This window comes from Oncorhynchus tshawytscha, linkage group LG24, assembly GCF_018296145.1.
Source record: "Oncorhynchus tshawytscha isolate Ot180627B linkage group LG24, Otsh_v2.0, whole genome shotgun sequence".
NCBI classification, from domain to species: Eukaryota; Metazoa; Chordata; class Actinopteri; order Salmoniformes; family Salmonidae; genus Oncorhynchus; species Oncorhynchus tshawytscha.
The window spans coordinates 5,650,846-5,671,541 of NC_056452.1; the positions used below are offsets into that span (position 1 = coordinate 5,650,846).

General features: G+C 44.9%; 1 protein-coding gene across 2 annotated transcripts in view; it reads right to left on the reverse strand.

Moving 5' to 3' along the window:
• Positions 1 to 16,231, reverse strand: part of LOC112223826 (MAGUK p55 subfamily member 3-like) — a 38,260-nt gene extending 22,029 nt beyond the window's left edge. For both annotated transcript variants that reach the window (XM_024387073.2, XM_042305223.1), the window contains exons 1-2: positions 15,992 to 16,231; positions 15,255 to 15,324 (exon numbers count right to left, since the gene is read on the reverse strand). The gene's annotated coding sequence lies outside the window, so the exon portion shown is untranslated. The remainder of the gene's footprint in view (positions 1 to 15,254; positions 15,325 to 15,991) is intronic.
• Between the last annotated feature and the right edge of the window lie 4,465 nt (positions 16,232 to 20,696).

A 20,696-nucleotide genomic window follows, 5' to 3' on the forward strand; every position in this document is an offset into this window, starting at 1 on the left:
GAAAACAATCTGCACACAATACACCATAATGACAAAGCAAAACAATTTTTTTCCAAAATGTTTGCATATTTATACAAATAAATAAACGGAAATATCACATTTGCAAAGTATTCCGACCCTTTACTCAGTACGTTATTTAAGCACCTTTGGCAGCGATTACAGCCCTGAGTCTTCTTGGGTATCATGATAAAAGCTTGGCACACCTGTATTTGTTTCTCCCATTCTTCTCTGAAGATCTTCTCAAGCTCTGTCAGGTTGGATTGGGAGCGTCGCTGTACAACTATTTTCAGGTCTCTCCAGAGATGTTCGATCGGGCTCAAGTCCGGGCTCTGGCTGGGCCACTCAAGGACATTCAGAGACTTGTCCCGAAACCACTCCTGCTTTGTTTTGCATTGGTGCTTATGGTCCTTGTCCTGTTGACAGGTGAACCTTTGACCCAGTTTGAGGTCCTGAGCACGCTTGAGCAGGTTTTCATCAAGGATCTCTTTGTACTTTGCTCCATTCATCTTCCCCTCAATCCTTACTAGTCTCCCAGTCCCTGCCACTGAAAAACATCCCCACAGAATGATGCTGCCACCACCATGCTTCACCTTAGGGACGGTGCCAGGTTTCCTCCAGACGTGATGCTTGGCATTAATGCCAAAGTGTTCAATCTTGGTTTCATCAGACCAGAGAATCTTGTTTCTCCTTTACGTGCCTTTTGGCAAACTGTGTTCTTGGGGACCTTCAATGCTGCAGACAATTTTGGGTACCTTCCCCAGATCTGTGTCAAGACACAATCCTGTCTCGGAACTCTACGGACAATTTATTCGAAATTGTAGAAACATCTCAAATATGGCCGATGGAAACAGGATGCATTTGAGCTATATTTCAAGTCTCATAACAAAGGGTCTGATTACTTACGTAATTTACCTCAGTACTTCCGCCGCTGACAGAGATGGCCGCCTCGCTTCGCGTTCCTAGGAAACTATACAGTATTTAGTTTTTTTATGTGTTATTTCTTACATTGATACCCCAGGAAATCTTAGGTTTTAGTACATACAGTCGGGAGAAACTATTGGATATAAGAGCAACGTCAACTCACCAACATTACGACCAGGAATACGACTTTCCCAAAGCGGTTCCTCTGTTTGGCCCACCACCCAGGACAATGGATTGGATCCCAGCCAGCGACCCAAAACAACGGCGCCGCAGAAGGGGCGGGCACATCGCGCACCGCTCCCGAGCATACTACTTGCCAATGTCCAGTCTCTTGACAACAAGGTAGGTGAAATCCGAGCAAAAGTTGCCTTCCAGAGAGACATCAGAGACTGTAACATTCTTTGTTTCATGGAAACATGGCTCACTCGAGACACGCTATCAGAGTCGGTACAGCCACCTGGTTTCTTCACGCATCAACGCCGACAGAAACAAGCATCTCTCTGGTAAGAAGAACGACGGGGGTGTATGCCTTATGATTAATGAGATGTGGTGTGATCATAACAACATACAGGAACTCAAGTCCTTTTGTTCACCTGACTTAGAATTCCTCACAATCAAATGCCGACCGCATTATCTACCAAGAGAATTCTCTTCGATCACAATCACAGTCGTGTATATTCCCCCCAAGCAGACACATCGACGGCCCTGAAAGTACTTAATTCGACTCTATGTAAATTGGAAACCACATATCCTGAGGCTGCATTTATTGTAGCTCGAGATTTTAACAAGGCTAATCTGAAAACAAGGCTCCCTAAATTCTATCAGCATATCGATTGCGTGACCCGGGCTGGCAAAACCCTAGATCGTTGTTATTCTAACTTCCACAACGCATATAAGGCCCTCCCCCGCCATCCTTTCAGAAAAGCTGACCACGATTCCATTTTGTTGCTCCCAGCCTATAGACAGAAACTAAAACACGAAGAACTTGCGCTCAGGTCTGTTCAACGCTGGTCTGACCAATCGGATTCCACGCTTCAAGATTGCTTCGATCACGTGGACTGGGAATATGTTCCACATAGCGTCGAACAACAACATTGATGAATATGCTGATTCGGTGAGCGAGTTTATTAGCAAGTGCATCAGTGATGTTGTACCCACAGCATCTATTAAAACATTCCCCAACCAGAAACCGTGGATTGATGGCAGCATTCGTGCAAAACTGAAAGTTCGAACCACTGCTTTTAATCAGGGTAAGGTGACCAGAAACATGACTGAATACAAACAGTGTAGCTATTCCCTCTGCAAGGCAATCAAACAAGCTAAGCGTCAGTATAGAGACAAAGTAGAGTCACAATTCAATGGCTCAGACACAAGAGGTATGTGGCAGGGTCTACAGTCAATTACGGACTACAAAAGAAAAACCAGCCCCATTGCGGACCACGATGTCTTCCTCCCAGACAGACTAAAGAACTTCTTTGCTCGCTTTGAGGACAATACAGTGCCACTGACACAGCCCGCTACCAAAACCTGTGGGCTCTCCTTCACTGCAGCCAACGTGAGTAAAACATGTAAACGTGTTAACCCTCGCAAGGCTGCAGGCCCAGACGGCATCCCCAGCTGCGTCCTCAGAGTGTGCGCAGACCAGCTGGCTGGTGTTTTTACGGACATATTCAATCAATCCTTATCCCAGTCTGCTGTTCCCACATGCTTCAAGAGGGCCACCATTGTTCCTCTTCCCAAGAAAGCTAAAGTAACTGAGCTAAATGACTACCGCCCCGTAGCACTCACTTACATCATCATGAAGTGCTTTGAGAGACTAGTCAAGGACCATATCACCTCCACCCTACCTGACACCCTAGACCCACTCCAATTTGCTTATCGCCCCAATAGGTCCACAGACGACACAATCGCCATCACACTGCACACGGGCTGCACCCAGGTGGTGAGGGTAGGAAACAACATCTCCACCCCGCTGATCCTCAACACTGGGGCCCCACAAGGGTGCATTTTCAGCCCTCTCCGGAACTCCCTGTTCACCTACGACTGCGTGGCCATGCACGCCTCCAACTCAATCATCAAGTTTGCAGACGACACTACAGTGGTAGGCTTGATTACCAACAACAACGAGACGGCCTACAGGGAGGAGTTGAGGGCCCTCAGAGTGTGGTGTCAGGAAAATAACCTCACACTCAATGTCAACAAAACAAAGGAGATGATCGTGAACTTCAGGAAACAGCAGAGGGAGCAGCCCCTTAACCATCAACGGGACAGTAGTGGAGAGGGTGGAAAGTTTTGAATTCCTCGGCGTACACATCACTGCCAAACTGAAATGGTCCACCCACACAGACAGCGTGGTTAAAAGAAGGCACATCAGGGCTAATTCTACCTCAGGAGGCTGAAGAAATTTAGCTTGTCACCAAAAACACTCAAACTTTTACAGATGCACAATTGAGAGCATCCTGTCGGGCTGTATCACCGCCTGGTAAGGCATCTGCTCTACCCACAACCGTAAGGCTCTCCAGAGGGTATTGAGGTCTGCACACTGCATCACCGGGGGCAAACTACCTGCCCTCCAGGACACCTACACCACCCGATGTCACAGGAAGGCCAAAAAGATCATCAAGGACAACAACGACCCGAGCCACTTGCCTGTTCACCCCGCGATCATCCAGAAGGCGAGGTCAGTACAGGTGCATCAAATCGGGGACCGAGAGACTGAAAAACAGCTTCTATCTCAAGGCCATCAGACTGTTAAACAGCCATCTGAGTGGCTGAGCCACTGAGTGGCTGCTGCCAACACACTGACTCAACTCTAGCCACTTTAATAGTGGAAAAATTGATGTAATAAATGTATCACTAGCCACTTTAAACAATGCCACTTTATATAATGTTTACATACCCTACATTACTCATCTCATATGTATATACTGTACAATATACCATCTATTGCATCTTGCCTATGCCGTTCGAACATCACTTATTCATATATTTTTATGTACATATTCTTATTCATTCCTTCATTCCATTCCTGTATAAGGTAGTTGTGTGAAATTGTTAGGTTAGATTACTTGTTAGATATTACTGCATGGTCGGAACTAGAAGCACAAGCATCTGCTAACCATGTGTATGTGACAAATAAAATTGGATTTGATTTGAAAATGTACTTTATTTTTAATACATTTGCAAAATTTTGTAAAAACCTGTTTTCGCTTTGTCATTTTGGAGTATTATGTATATATATATGTATATATATATATATGAACGAAATTGCTTTCTTCATTAGAACCTGTTTGGTTATTTGTGTATTGTTTAGTAATTGAACTGTTGGAAGTAGAAGCACAAGCATTTTGCTGCACCTGAATAACATCTGCAAATCTGTGTATGCCACTGGAGGCTCCACAGAGGAGGAAGGGGAGGACCATCTTCCTCAGTGAATTTCATGAAAATCAATAATATTAACATTGAAAAAGGAATCCTTTTTAGATAATACTATACAAAATATGTTCACATCACCAAATAATTCATTAAAACACACTGTTTTGCAATGAAGGTCTACAGTAGCCTCAACGTCACTCTGTAGGGTAGCACCATAGTGTAGCCAGAGGACAGCTAGCTTCTGTCCTCCTCTTGGCACATTGACTTCAATACATAACCTAGGAGGCTCATGGTTCTCACCCCCTTCCATAGACTTACACAGTAATTAGGACAACTTCTGGAGGATGTCCTCCAACCTATCAGAGCTCTTGCAGCATGAACTGACATGTTGTCCACCCAATCACAGGATCAGAGAATAAATCTAGTACTGAATGTATAAGCTACAGCTAGCTAGCACTGCAGTGCATAAATTGTGGTGAGTAGTTGACTCAAAGAAAGAGAGACAGTTGAACAGTTTTCAACAAATTCATTTCTTCAAAAATGAAGGAGAAGCAAGAGTGAGAGAGAATCATTTATTTCCACTTTCAGTTTCACTCACTTAGCTAGTAAATGCAGCTGGCTTGTTTAGTTACTCAGCATCCCTTTGTCTTTGCTGGGTGTTTATGTTAGTTAGCTGGCTATGACTATCTTCTTTTTTTAAAAACGTTTTTAAAAAATATTTATTTTAAATTTTTATTATGAACACAACAAATACAAAAAACTGATTTATACAAACAAGAGTACATAAACCTAACAGACAGGGTTATTACATATCAAGAAACATTTTCAATTTGTTAAATACTTTTATGGTGCGTATTGATTTTTTGTTTTTATATTTACTGAGAATTTAAATATTAGTTTGAAATGATATCTTAAATAATGTGAAGAGGGGTTTGTTCTCTGCCCACTTCATTTTATGGATACAGAATGAAAGATAAACAAATTAACAATGAAAGTTAAATCAGGGTCCATATCATTTGGATCAAAATAAAACATAACACCAGAGTCTCTCAAATTAACATTAATAGTTGTTTCTTTTAAAATAAAATCTTCTAACTCACTCCAAAATCGTCTGACATAATAAGAGCAGTCCCAAAATAAATGGTCAAGAGTTTCTGGGTCACAACCACAAAATACACATTTGTTATCAATAACTATTTTAAGTCTGTGTATATTAAAGCTCTTTACAGGGTCGATTCTATGAATGAGTTTGTATGATACTTGTAACGGCTCTCTTCTATCTCCTCCTCTGACGAAGAGGTAGAACAAGGATCGGACCAAAATGCAGCGTGGTGGTTACTCATGTTCTTTAATGAAAAAAATAGCGATACATGAAATAACAAAATAAATACAAAAACAACAAACGAAAAAACCTAATTACAGCCTATCTGGTGAACACTACACAGAGACAGGAACAATCACCCACAAACACACAGTGAAACCCAGGCAACCTAAATATGGTTCCCAATCAGAGACAACGAGAATCACCTGACTCTGATTGAGAACCTCAGGCAGCCATAGACTATGCTAGACACCCCTACTCAGCCACAATCCTAATACCTACTAAAACCCCCAATACCACAACACAACACAAAATAACCCCATGTCACACCCTGGCCTGACCAAATAAATATATAAACACAAAATACTAAGACCAGGGCGTGACAGAACCCCCCCCCAAGGTGCGGACTCCCGGCCGCACACTAAAACCCATAGGGGAGGGTCCGGGTGGGCGTCTGTCCACGGTGGCGGCTCCGGCTCGGGATGTGGACCCCACTCCAACCAAGTCTTAGTCCCCCTGTAACGCGTCCTTTGATTGGCGACCCTCACCGCCGACCTAGGCCTAATAACCCTCACCAAGGACCCCACTGGACTGAGGGGCAGCTCGGGACTGAGGGGCAGCTCGGGACTGAGGTAGAAGCTCGGGACTGAGGGGAAGCTCGGGACTGAGGGGAAGCTCGGGACTGAGGGGAAGCTCGGGACTGAGGGGAAGGGGAAGCTCTGGACTGAGGGGCTCGGGAAGGGGAAGCCCAGCACTGAGGGGAAGCCCAGCACTGAGGGGAAGCCCAGCACTGAGGGAAGCTCAGCACTGAGAGGAAGCTCAGGCAGGTAGTTTGCTCAGCACTGGCTGGCTGGCGGATCTGGAAGAGTCTGTTGACTGGCAGATCTGGAAGAGTCTGGCTGGCAGATCTGGAAGAGTCTGGTTGACTGGCAGATCTGGAAGAGTCTGGCTGACTGGCAGATCTGGAAGAGTCTGGCTGCTCCATGCAGACTGGCAGCTCTGGAAGAGTCTATGCAGACTGACAGCTCTGGCTGCTCTATGCAGACTGGCAGCTCCATGCAGACTGGCAGCTCCATGCAGACTGGCAGCTCTGGCTGCTCTATGCAGACTGGCAGCTCCATGGCTGGCAGCTCTGGCTGCTCCATGCACCTGGCAGCTCTGGCTGCTCCATGCAGACCTGGCAGCTCTGGCTGCTCCATGCACCTGGCAGCTCTGGCTGCTCCATGCAGACCTGGCAGCTCTGGCTGCTCCATGCAGACTGGCAGCTCTGGCTGCTCCATGCAGACTGGCAGCTCTGGCTGCTCCATGCAGACTGGCAGCTCTGGCTGCTCCATGCAGACTGACAGCTCTGGCTGCTCCATGCAGACTGACAGCTCTGGCTGCTCCATGCAGACTGGCAGCTCTGGCTGCTCCATGCAGACTGGCAGCTCAGGCTGCGCTGAACAGGCAGGAGACTCCGGCAGCGCTGGAGAGAAGGAAGGCTCTGGCTGCGCTAAACAGGCGGGAGACTCCGGCAGCGCAGGAGAGGAGAAAGGCTCCGACAGTGCTGAACAGGCGGGAGACTCCGGCAGCGCTGGAAAGGCGAGGCGCACTGTAGGCCTGATGCGTGGTGCTGGCACTGGTGGAACTGGATAGAGAACACGCACAGGAAGCCTGGTGCGGGGAGCTGCCACCGGAGGACTGGTGTGTAGAGGTGGCTCTGGATAGACCGGACCGTGCAGGCGCACTGGAGCTCTTGAGCACCGAGCCTGCCCAACCTTACTTGGCTCGATGCCCACTCTAGCCCGGCTAATACTAAGAGCTGGTATGTACCGTAACGGGCTATGCACCCGCACTGGAGACACCGTGCGCTCATTAGCATAACACGGTGCCTGCCCGGTCGCTTTAGCCCCCCGGTAAGCACAGGGAGTTTGCGCAGGTCTCCTACCTGGCATCGCCATACTCCCTGTGAGCCCCCCCCCCCAATACATTTTTGGGGGTGACTCTCAGGCTTCCATCCGCGTCGCCGTGCTGCCTCTTCATACCAGCGCCTCTCCGCTCTCGCCGCCTCCAGTTCTTCTTTGGGGCGTCGATATTCACCAGGCTGTGCCCAGGGTCCTTTTCCGTCCAATATCTCTTCCCAAGTCCAGAAGTCGTTTGATCGCTGCTCCTCACGATTAACAGGGAGAGTTGGCTCAGGTCTGACTCCTGACTCTGCCACTCTCTCCCTGAGCCCCCCCCCAGTACATTTTTTCTCTTCGACTCCATTCTCCTATAGCCCTCTTCGCACTGCTCCAGCGAATCCCAAGCGGGCTCCGGCACTCTCTCTGGGTCGACCGCCCACCTGTCTATTTCCTCCCAAGTCGTATACTCCATACTCCTGCTGTCCATAACGTCCTCCCATGTCCATTCCTCCTTTCGCTGCTCCTGCTGTCGCTGCCTGTTACCACGCCGCTCGGTCCGGGTGTGGTGGGTGATTCTGTAACGGCTCTCTTCTATCTCCTCCTCTGACGAAGAGGTAGACCAAAATGCAGCGTGGTGGTTACTCATGTTCTTTAATGAAAAAATAGCGATACATGAAATAATAAAATAAATACAAAAACAACAACCGAAACGAGATAGGCTGTAATTAGGTTATCTGGTGAACACTACACAGAGACAGGAACAATCACCCACAAACACACAGTGAAACCCAGGCTACCTAAATATGGTTCCCAATCAGAGACAACGAGAATCACCTGACTCTGATTGAGAACCTCAGGCAGCCATAGACTATGCTAGACACCCCTACTCAGCCACAATCCCAATACCTACTAAAACCCCCAATACCACAACACAACACAAAATAACCCCATGTCACACCCTGGCCTGACCAAATAAATATATAAACACAAAATACTAAGACCAGGGCGTGACAATACTTCTTTCAGCTTATTAGATATACATTATTTACCAGACAACAAAACTTTGTTCCAGTTCACTTGTCCTGGGGCTGCATTCCAGTACATTATTAGCAGAGGGAATATTGACATAGTTTATTGACATAGTTTCCTTATATACATGTTATTACATTTATAGTTTAAAATGTAATTTCCTTCTAATTGTATTGAGGCTACAAATTCCTCAATAGTTGCACTTGGAGTAGTGTTATATTCTCCTAAAAGAAGAATAGCACCTTTAGGGACAGTTCTAACAACAGTTTGATACTCCTCAGGAGTGAATGTAACATTGTGTGTTCTCATAAATGCATAAGGTTTTTTCGCCTGGTCACATATAGCTGATGTGTTGTTCATTAAAGTCCACAATTGAAGGAAAAAGGTGAGCGGTGGAGAGTGCATAGAGACTAGAATGATTACAACGTGGCTGCTATGAAAGTGAACTGTGTTTATGCGTGATCAAGGGTGTATACATTCCACTGATTCTGTTGAAAAACGTTTCTTAAACGGAAGATAACTAAACAGAGACAAAAATACCAGAAATTGTCCAATAGAAACACTTGTTTGCAACTGATGGACTAATCCTTACACCCTAGCTAAGCTAGATGCTGGCAAGAGTGTGCAAGGTGGTATTGAATGTGTCACTGTCTGTCCATGTGTCACGGTCATCTCAAATGTTTCTCTCGACTTGTGTGCACCTACATTGTAAACCTTCATTCATAGGCTAGGTTGTACCATCCTCATGATGTGTATAGGGAAATTAGAGTATCATGTAGTAGCCTAAACCTAGCTATGTTACTTTGAATTGGGTGAATGGAATATGAATGACAGTCATCCAACATGCTGTAGTAGAAATAAGGTCATGCTCATGAAAGAAAATATCATAAACGGAACATACCGCCACTGGTGTACACGACCAATAAACTTTGATTTGATACTTCTATTCCTAGAAGAGGTAACAAATCACTCTGCGCCTACCAATGACAAGCTAGAGAGTATAATAAAAACGGTCACGGTTGCCTTAGGAAGAGGTCTTCAGGGATTTTTAAATTTTTAATTGATTTCACCTTTATTTAACCAGGTAAGCAAGTTGAGAACAAGTTCTCATTTGCAACTGCGACCTGGCCAAGATAAAGCAAAGCAGTTTGACACATACAACAACAACAGAGTTACACATGGAATAAACAAACAAACAATCAATAATACAGTAGAAAAATCAATATACTGCATGTGCAAATGAGGTAGGATAAGAGAGGTAAGGCAATAAATAGGTCATGGTGGCGAAGTAATTACAATATAGGAATAAAACACTGGAATGGTAGGATGTGAAGCAGATAAATGTGCAAGTAGAGATACTGGGGTGAAAAGGAGCAAGATAAATAAATAAATAAATAAATACAGTATGGGATGAGGTAGATTGGATGGGCTATTTACAGATGACCCAGAGATAAAATGTAGCATAAATAAAATGTATGTAGCATGATAAAATCAATTTTATATTCAAATGTGCAATGTACAGGTGCAGTGATCTGTGAGCTGCTCTGACAGCTGGTGCTAAAGCTAGTGAGGGAGGTAGTAAGAGTCTCCAGCTTCAGAGATTTTTGCAGTTCATTAATATGGTTATATACACTTCAACAAAAAGCCATGTCTGTTCCAATCTAGACCGTCCATTTCTATCTGAATAAACCAGGCCATGACGCCCTGACCTCTCTGCTCAGAAAATCAGTAATTTCTACAGATTGCCTCCCTCTCAGGCCCCCTCTTGCTCGGTCATGGCTAGAAGGGATCCAGATTTTGTTAAAATAACATCAGATTTGACTTTTCGTAGCAGGTTAGAATTTATGCAGCAGGTTAGGAAAATGAATGTAGCATTTTATGAGAATTAGGTTAAGGTTAGGAAAGGGGTAGGGTTAGCTAAAAGGCTAAAAATTATACTTTTGATATTAATTTGACAAAAGCTGTATCCCTTCTCTCTCCTCAATTCACCCTCTCCATTCCTCTTCATTACCTCCCAACCCATCTTTCTATCCCTCTCTCCCTCCTTCATCCTCCCCATCCCTCTTCTCTCTTTCTCCCTACACGTCCACTCTACCCCTATCCCTCTTACCCTTCTTTCATGCCCACATCTTTCCCTCTCTCTTACTCCCTACCATCCTCTCTGCCCTTCCCCCCTACTTTCCTTCTCTCCCTCGCCATCTTCTCTGTCCATCCCCTATATTCCTCCATCCCTCCCCTCTCCAGGACTCTGATAACAAGCAGTAGAGGAGAGCTTAGAGTGGACAGCCTCCTCCCACTGACATTTGTCTGCCTGCCACTGAACAACATGACATTTCTTACTGGCTTATATGGTCCGGGACAAGAGGAATGCCTTTGGTAGTACTTTCTAATACAGAGTGGTCTATTGAATAGTAGTGGGACTACAATCTGTTAGTACCATCAAATCAAATCAAATCAAATTTTATTTGTCACACACACATGGTTAGCAGATGTTAATGCGAGTGTAGCGAAATGCTTGTGCTTCTAGTTCCGACAATGCAGTAATAACGAGCAAGTAATCTAACTAACAATTCCAAAAAAAACTACTGTCATACACAGTGTAAGGGGATAAAGAATATGTACATAAGGATATATGAATGAGTGATGGTACAGAGCAGCATAGGCAAGATACAGTAGATGATATCGAGTACAGTATATACATATGAGATAAGTATGTAAACCAAGTGGCATAGTTAAAGTGGCTAGTGATACATGTATTACATAAGGATGCAGTCGATGATATAGAGTACAGTATCAACGTATGCATATGAGATGAACAATGTAGGGTAAGTAACATTATATAAGGTAGCATTGTTTAAAGTGGCTAGTGATATATTTACATCATTTCCCATCGATTCCCATGATTAAAGTGGCTGGAGTAGAGTCAGTGTCATTGACAGTGTGTTGGCAGTAGCCACTCAATGTTAGTGGTGGCTGTTTAACAGTCTGATGGCCTTGAGATAGAAGCTGTTTTTCAGTCTCTCGGTCCCAGCTTTGATGCACCTGTACTGACCTCGCCTTCTGGATGGCAGCGGGGTGAACAGGCAGTGGCTCGGGTGGTTGATGTCCTTGATGATCTTTATGGCCTTCCTGTAGCATCGGGTGGTGTAGGTGTCCTGGAGGGCAGGTAGTTTGCCCCCGGTGATGCGTTGTGCAGACCTCACTACCCTCTGGAGAGCCTTACGGTTGAGGGCGGTGCAGTTGCCATACCAGGCGGTGATACAGCCCGCCAGGATGCTCTCGATTGTGCATCTGTAGAAGTTTGAGTGCTTTTGGTGACAAGCCGAATTTCTTCAGCCTCCTGAGGTTGAAGAGGCGCTGCTGCGCCTTCCTCACGATGCTTCTGTGTGAGTGGACCAATTCAGTTTGTCTGTGATGTGTATGCCGAGGAACTTAAAACTTGCTACCCTCTCCACTACTGTTCCATCGATGTGGATGGGGGTGTTCCCTCTGCTGTTTCCTGAAGTCCACAATCATCTCCTTAGTTTTGTTGACGTTGAGTGAGGTTATTTTCCTGACACCACACTCCGAGGGCCCTCACCTCCTCCCTGTAGGCCGTCTCGTCGTTGTTGGTAATCAAGCCTACCACTGTTGTGTCGTCCGCAAACTTGATGATTGAGTTGGAGGCGTGCATGGCCACGCAGTCGTGGGTGAACAGGGAGTACAGGAGAGGGCTCAGAACGCACCCTTGTGGGGCCCCAGTGTTGAGGATCAGCGGGGAGGAGATGTTGTTGCCTACCCTCACCACCTGGGGCGGCCCGTCAGGAAGTCCAGTACCCAGTTGCATTAGGTCGAGACCCAGGGTCTCGAGCTCAAAGCTTGGAGGGTACTATGGTGTTGAATGCCGAGCTGTAGTCGATGAACAGCATTCTCACATAGGTATTCCTCTTGTCCAGATGGGTTAGGGCAGTGTGCAGTGTGGTTGAGATTGCATCGTCTGTGGACCTATTTGGGCGGTAAGCAAATTGGAGTGGGTCAAGGGTGTCAGGTAGGGTGGAGGTGATATGGTCCTTGACTAGTCTCTCAAAGCACTTCATGATGACGGATGTGAGTGCTACTTAGTCGTTTAGTTCAGTTACCTTAGCTTTCTTGGGAACAGGAACAATGGTGGCCCTCTTGAAGCATGTGGGAACAGCAGACTGGTATAGGGATTGATTGAATATGTCCGTAAACACACCGGCCAGCTGGTCTGCGCATGCTCTGAGGGCGCGGCTGGGGATGCCGTCAGCCTTGCGAGGGTTAACACGTTTAAATGTCTTACTCACTTCGGCTGCAGTGAAGGAGAGACCGCATGTTTCCGTTGCAGGCCGTGTCAGTGGCACTGTATTGTCCTCAAAGCGGGCAAAAGTTATTTAGTCTGCCTGGGAGCAAGACATCCTGGTCCGTGACTGGGCTGGGTTTCTTCCTGTAGTCCGTGATTGACTGTAGACCCTGCCACATACCTCTTGTGTCTGAGCCGTTGAATTGAGATTCTACTTTGTCTCTGTACTGGCGCTTAGCTTGTTTGATAGCCTTGCGGAGGGAATAGCTGCACTGTTTGTATTCAGCCATGTTACCAGACACCTTGCCCTGATTAAAAGCAGTGGTTCTGCCTTCAGTTTCACACGAATGCTGCCATCAATCCACGGTTTCTGGTTAGGGAATGTTTTAATCGTTGCTATGGGAACGACATCTTCAACGCACGTTCTAATGAACTCGCACACCGTATCAGCGTATTCGTCAATGTTGTTGTCTGACGCAATATCATCTCCCAGTCCACGTGATGGAAGCAGTCTTGGAGTGTGGAGTCAGCTTGGTCGGACCAGCGTTGGACAGACCTCAGCGTGGGAGCTTCTTGTTTTAGTTTCTGTCTGTAGGCAGGGATCAACAAAATGGAGTCGTGGTCAGCTTTTCCGAAAGGGGGCGGGGCAGGGCCTTATATGCGTCGCGGAAGTTAGAGTAACAATGATCCAGGGTCTTTCCACCCCTGCTGATAAAATTTAGGGAGTCTTGTTTTCAGATTAGCCTTGTTAAAATCCCCAGCTACAATGAATGCAGCCTCCGGATAAATCGTTTCCAGTTTGCAGAGAGTTAAATAAAGTTCGTTCAGAGCCATCGATGTGTCTGCTTGGGGGGGGATATATACGGCTGTGATTATAATCGAAGAGAATTCTCTTGGCAGATAATGCGGTCTACATTTGATTGTGAGGAATTCTAAATCAGGTGAACAGAAGGATTTGAGTTCCTGTATGTTTCTTTCATCACACCATGTCACGTTGGCCATAAGACATACGCCCCCCCCCTCTTCTTACCAGAAAGATGTTCGTTTCTGTCGGCGCGATGCGTGGAGAAACCCGCTGGCTGCACCGCTTCGGATTGCGTCTCTCCAGTTAGCCATGCTTCCGTGAAGCAGAGAACGTTACAGTCTCTGATGTCCCTCTGGAATGCTACCCTTGCTCGGATTTCATCAACCTTGTTGTCAAGAGACTGGACATTGGCAAGAAGAATGCTAGGGAGTGGTGCACGATGTGCCCGTCTCCGGAGTCTGACCAGAAGACCGCTTCGTTTCAGTTGTTTTTTTTTTTGGTCGCTGCATGTGATCCACTCGACACTGGTTGTAAGGCAGAACACAGGATCCGCGTCGCGAAAAACATATTCTTGGTCGTACTGATGGTGAGTTGACGCTGATCTTATATTCAGTAGTTCTTGTCGGCTGTATGTAAAGAAACCTAAGATGACCTGGGGTACTAGTGTAAGAAATAACACGTAAAAAAACAAAAAACTGCATAGTTTCCTAGGAACGCGAAGCGAGGCGGCCATCTCTGTCTGTGGCATGGCACTCTGTTACATGCACACTATACTATATTGCTGCATGCAGTAGTTTTGTAGTGAGGGTGGTGAGAGGATTATCATCTGGTCCAGAAGACTAAGCATTAGACAAAGAGGTCTGTACTTTTAGCCAAGTCCCTAAGCATCGGGCTAATGGACATGGTTGCGACAGTGTTAAAAGCCAAAATCGTTGTCTGTTTAAACTTCAGAGGCCTAAATGATAAGCAGTGTGAACAGATTTTTAAAGAGATCATTAAGATATTTTCTTCAAATCTGTTATAGCTCACTCCTGTAGTTACGGTCTTGTGTCTCAGGACCACATCGGCCTATTGAGACAAAGCCTATAAGCATTAGCTCTGACACAAGTCTTCAGGTCTCAGGCAAGGTTACTCATCATTACGTTGCGTAGGCATACAATAGCCTTTCATAGTGCCTGTCTCTATGACAGATGGTGAACCCTCAGCTAAGGTCACAGTATTATATGATAGCACGGTCTTCATTCAGCAGATTTTGACCCCTTGTTGTTGACCTCTCCCTCTCTCTTCCTCCCTCTCCCTCCCTCCCTCACTCTCTCTCTCCTCCATCTCTCTCCATTCCCCATCTCTCTGTCAATGCCAAGGGTAGTGTCACGCACAAACACACATGCACGCTCCTCTCTTTCCTCTCACTCGCCATCCCTTTCTCTCCCCCTCACCACCTGTTTGACTGCCTGTAGAGTCAGATGAAGAGTGGATGATTTATCTGTTGTTGTGGGTGATGCCAGAGAGGGGGAAGGCAAGGTCACTCAAAACACAGACCTGGCACCATCTGCCCTTCTACCCAATGTGTGTGTGTGTGTGTGTGTGTGTGTTGGTGCGTGACAAAGTCCCCGGCCTCACCTGTTATCCTTAAGTAATGGTTGACTGCTCGGTCTGCAAACAAACCTCTTTCCTCTGTCCCTTAAAGTGTCTGAAAAGCAACGAGTTGGTGTAAGCAATGTGATGGCTTATGGCAAGTGGTTTCAAAATATGCTGTAGTATTTAAAAAATAAATATCGTGAGATGACCAGATCACTCTAAGGTCATGTATTGAATCATTCCAGGCCAAAGAGAGCATGGGCGGTCATGCAAGTTAAGAATGCAATGTGTGTCCTTGCCATTCCATTACTGATGTTTCATAATACATCTTTGCAATTCAAATGCAATTTGTATCAATGGATATAATTAGTCTGAGAAGTTGACTTTGCATTAACACAGCACACGCTTATCAACATGGACCCCCCCCCACACAGAACACAAAGACATACTAAATGTATCATTCAACCTACAGTTCCATGGCATTCAATGCTACCTCTAATATCAAATCTAACATAAAGCAGCTATAGCAAACTAAATAGATTTGATTTAAAGATTACATATGGCATTCTATAAACCCACTACACTTGTTTTTGTACAATCTAGCATTTGGAGAATCCTAGCAGGTTTCACAAGAACACACACAAGGCTGAGCATCCCTGCAGCTTTCACATAAAGGTGGACACACGTTGTATCCCTCAATCTCTTTAATTGCTGAATCCTTCCCTCCTGCTGAGACGTCTGCCAGAATAATTATAAATTAAACAGAATAAGATCCTTACCTTATTCATGCTCTGCTCTGTCTGTGGTGTGTATCTGTGTGGGCGTGTGTGCATTGGCAATCCCTCCTTTTTCTTCTTTGGGTTGGTGCCTAGCGCTGTGTCTTGATTCCTGTGTAAACCTGCCATTAGCTTCCTTGCTATCTGTATCACTCTCTCCTCCTCCTCACACAGACACGCGTGCAGCACTGCACTTCGCTGGTCCTCCCTTTCTATCTCTCGCTCATGCTCCTCCCTCCCCCTATCTGTCTATCTTCATTATATCACTCAGGCCGTTCCTCTCGCTCTCCCTCTCCCTCTCTCACACATACAGACGCATGGATGCAGGATCTGTGGTCCACCCCTTTCCTCCCTCTCTTTCTCTAGCTGCTTCACCAATGCTGCTGATTGTGACATGCTTGAGCTGATAAGCAGATTTGACATGTAGGGGTAGTAAGAACTAAAACATGCCTATGAGTCATTATGGGGTGGCAGGTTGCCTAGCGGTTAAGAGCGTTGGGCCAGTAGCTGAAACGCCGCTGGTTTGAATCCCAAGCAGACTAGGTGAAAAATCTGTCGATGTGCCGTTGAGCAAGGCACTTAATCCTAATTGCTCCTGTAAATCGATCTGGATAAGAGTGTCTGCTAAATGACACACTGAGAAAAATGGGTTCCAAAAGGGTTCTTCGGCTGTCCCTATAGGGAGAACCTTTTTGGTTCTAGGTAGAACCCCAAAGGGTTCTACCTGGAACCAAAAGGGTTCTACCTGGAAATAAAAAGGGTTCTTCAAAGGGGACAGCCTAAAAACACTTTTAGGTTCTAGATAGCACCTTTATGGTTCTAAATTTACCAGTCCCCCTACTTCACTCCTTTTCTGCCCCCCATCCCTCCACTCTTCCATCACCACACCATCACTCCACTTATCCCTTAACCAACCACTCTGTCCTCCATCTACTCCCTCTCTCTATTTTAGTGCCCTACACTCATAGGATAACCCTTTGAAGAACCCTTTGTGGTTCCAGGTAGAACCCTTTTGGTTCCAGGTATAATTTTTGGGGATTCCAGGTAGAACCCTTTCCACAGAGGGTTCTACATGGAACCAAAAAGGGTTCTACTTGGAACCAAAAAGGGTTCTACCTGGAACCAAAAAGGGTTCTCCTATGGGGACAGTCAAAGAACCCTGTAGACTGTAGTTACAGTCCACTCAGTCAAAGGGGAAGCCTTGATGTGATGAGACATTTATGATGGCAGGATGAGAGGAGGGAAAGGCAAAGGAGGACAGGGGAGGAGAGGTGAGAAGATGAAGGGAAGGGAGTTGCAAAGTGCTGTAGTCATTGCTTTTGTTGCCCCATCAGTAATCATTAAGGCGTGGCTATGTGGTTAGTGTAGGGCTGTAGGCTTTTATGGCTGAGCAGGGAGCACAGCAGCCAAGTTCAGTGGGTCACAGCAAACACTACATGGGTATCAGGGTCATCCTACTCAGATGACACCAGTGTGAGTCTCTGAGTCTCGCTGATTGCTTGGCAAATGTGTGGAGTGGACAGACACAAACACAAAAAGGGATACAGAGAATGAGAGAGGGGAAGGAGAGAGAGGGAGCGAGTATATGTGTATATGTAGTCTACTGTATTGTGGTGTGGTGGCCAATGTCTTGTTGCTAATACTAACATAATTACCATCCATATTGTCCTTCATCCAAACAATTCATAATTCATAATTATGGCCCTGTGTTTTGGTTAATCATGTCATTTTTGAAGCCTTTTCTATTATTATATTATACAAAAAATGAAAGAAACTTGTGGCGAAATCTGCACGGAGCCTTCACCGTGCACTGCCACTTTAAGAGCGCATGAGCAGTAAGGAAGGAGAAAATAAAGAGGGCTCATTCAGCTCTTTGTGGAGGGCTCTTGGGTGGTGCGACAGTTTGATTGTGTGTGCTGTGCTGCAGAAGTTTTGTTTGTTTTCAGCGTGTGTAGTTTATTGAGTATTTAACTCAATCATCGGTGTAATCGCTCTAGGTCGTGGTTGTTTTCGTTTGGGACCGCGCCCGTTATGGATCGCATGGATTAGAGCAACATTGTTGCGAAGCTTTAACATACAAACCAACAAACCATCGGACAGTCAGACAGTACACCTGCACGCCTGAAGACCACAGCTAAGATCTCTCTTGTTATCTTTTTTTCTCTCTTTCTCTTCCCTCTCATTCCAGTGCTTTACCCTGCAACAGACTCTCTATTTTGCAAATGCACTTCCCATTGAAGTTCATTAGAGCTGGACTATTATTTCCCTGCCAGAAGTGTTTGGATGGACATTTTAGTAGGTTGCTTGCAAGTTGTATATTATGTGAACTGTATTGAGGTGGGGTGTACTAATGACATGTAGCCGAGAAGACTGTGGACATTTTTAAGGCCTTTGTTGTGTCGATGAACACCCCCCACATTCATACCCTCTGCACTCATCCACTAGAAAATAATACAGATTATTGCAAATCCTATGTTGATGACTGGGTTCGTTCTTGTATGAAGTTGCTGTTCAATTGCTCTGCCAGTATTAGTATTATTGTATGAGGTATTCTTGTTTGGGTTACCCCTGTGCTGTGATGTGGGTTTTATATGGTGTGTATTCTTTTTTTCTCTCCACTGGCTATCTGGTAAACAGGCTACCCTCTAGGCAGTCTCTTCTGCTGATGTGTGTGGGTCTGGTAGTGGTACTCTCTCTATTCTACTCTTTTCCTTTTGGCATGGTTAATACCTGCCTGGCGGCCGAAAAAAAAACTTTCTTTACTCTCTCTAATAAATACCGCTACAAACTGTCCGAGGATGGTGCTGGACCATCTGACATAAAAAAAAAAGGGGACAGATTGATGAAAAAGCTTTAAATAAAGCAAAATATTCAGGTCATGTGACATTAAGCAATACACAGGGCCCTTCTCATAATTGATGGGATGAAGAAATCGAAGGCCTGGTTGCCAAGGTTCATCTCCAAGAACACTTATGAAACTCAACAACAAACTGTTTAATCATACAGTATCAAACAAGATAATTTACAACATCATATACATCAACAGTTTGTTTCGCTTTATGACGAGAGTCAATCAAATATCATTAATCACAGATTGTAATCATAAAAATATAGCATTAGTTATAAACTAAGGCACATCATTCTAGAAACATCCGTTCTACCGTTCACCCACTATCGCATCATTTCCTTTAACTGCTCTGGGCCCCAGTTTCCCGATAGCAATGGAACTTATGAGTGTTTTAACGATGCATTGTTCTCACAACGGCTGAAGATGTAACATGCGTTTCCAGAACAACATGTAGAGTTAATGTTCACTCAGTGTTAAGTTGGAGAATGTGTCCATACTGATTTGATCAAAAGAAAGGCAGCACTGCTCTCGGATCAGCTTTCTCCATTCAAATCTTACCTTTAAATTATAAGTATTCCACAATATAGGAGCTGATCCATCGTCAGTAGAGACATTATTCTAATGCTTACCCGATAATAATACACTAAATCACATATTTGGCACATCATTGCATCATGAAATATATTTAGGAAAAAATGACAGTAGGTTAGCTTTAATAACCCATTTTACAACCAGGGAAAGGTGGGAGAGGTATGATTTAGTCCTAGTGTTCAGTTTAGTCCTGTTTTGTCCACTGATTTGCCTGGTGTGGAGGTCAAATGAAGGAGTCTGCTGGGGTGGATGGGTAAGTGGGATCCTGTCGAAAGAGCAGTAGAATGAAGACAGACAGTATTTGATCTTGTGCGTTTAAAGATTTGAAAGTGTTTGACGTGTGCTTGATGTAGCTTGGAGTTTATTTGAAACTAGAAAGTATTAAGTATTCTACCTAGGTCTACAACTTATATTACACTGCCATTATGCATAAAGATGACATCAATACACCAAAGCGCATACGAAAACAATAAAACACATATTCTACTGTAGAATGCAGAGATGGAATGCACTCGTATTTCTTGAACACTCACCGAGAACATTGGGTTTATGAAACTGTCGTCGGCATTGTCATCAGGAATGGGTTCGAACTGAAGAGGGTGGTGTGAAAGAAACAATTATTGGCATTCAGGTAAATTAACATGAACTTATATCTCAAACATAGACATCATATGACCATATTCAAGTACGCATGATATTTATAGTATTTTCATAGTAATGGTATACTCAGAGAGCTGTACACTACAATTAAAACATGACAGTACTCATCATCATATATAATTTTCACAAAGTGCAGAGTAGTATCCATGTCTAATTGTCCTTTATCATCTCCATGGATACCTTTAGTGACTCGTCGGCGACTGGTTCCTCGGGAGTCAGTTCCTCACCTGGATTCTCAAAGGCCCCCTAAAATGTCAGCCAGAAGAAAATGGTATAAAAGCCTGAACTGTAAAGATTTTACTCTATTGTCTGATATTTTAAAGGGATAGTTCACCCCAAAATCAAAACTCGTCAGTCTGTTTGAGTTACATTTAAAGGGATAATTCGCCCTATGTCAAAAGTCAGCTAAAACTTTAAAAAGCTAACTATCCCATGAAAATGAAAACAAGCTGACCAGCTGTTATTTTAGATGTGAACTATAACTAGCCCCTAAATGTTTTTTTTTCAAATGGTGCCTACCTCGACTGATAAAGTATTAGCAGGTGTGGTGCTAGCGTCGGGCTCAGGGTCAGGCTCAGCTATCACACGAACCTCAGCATACAACGGGTT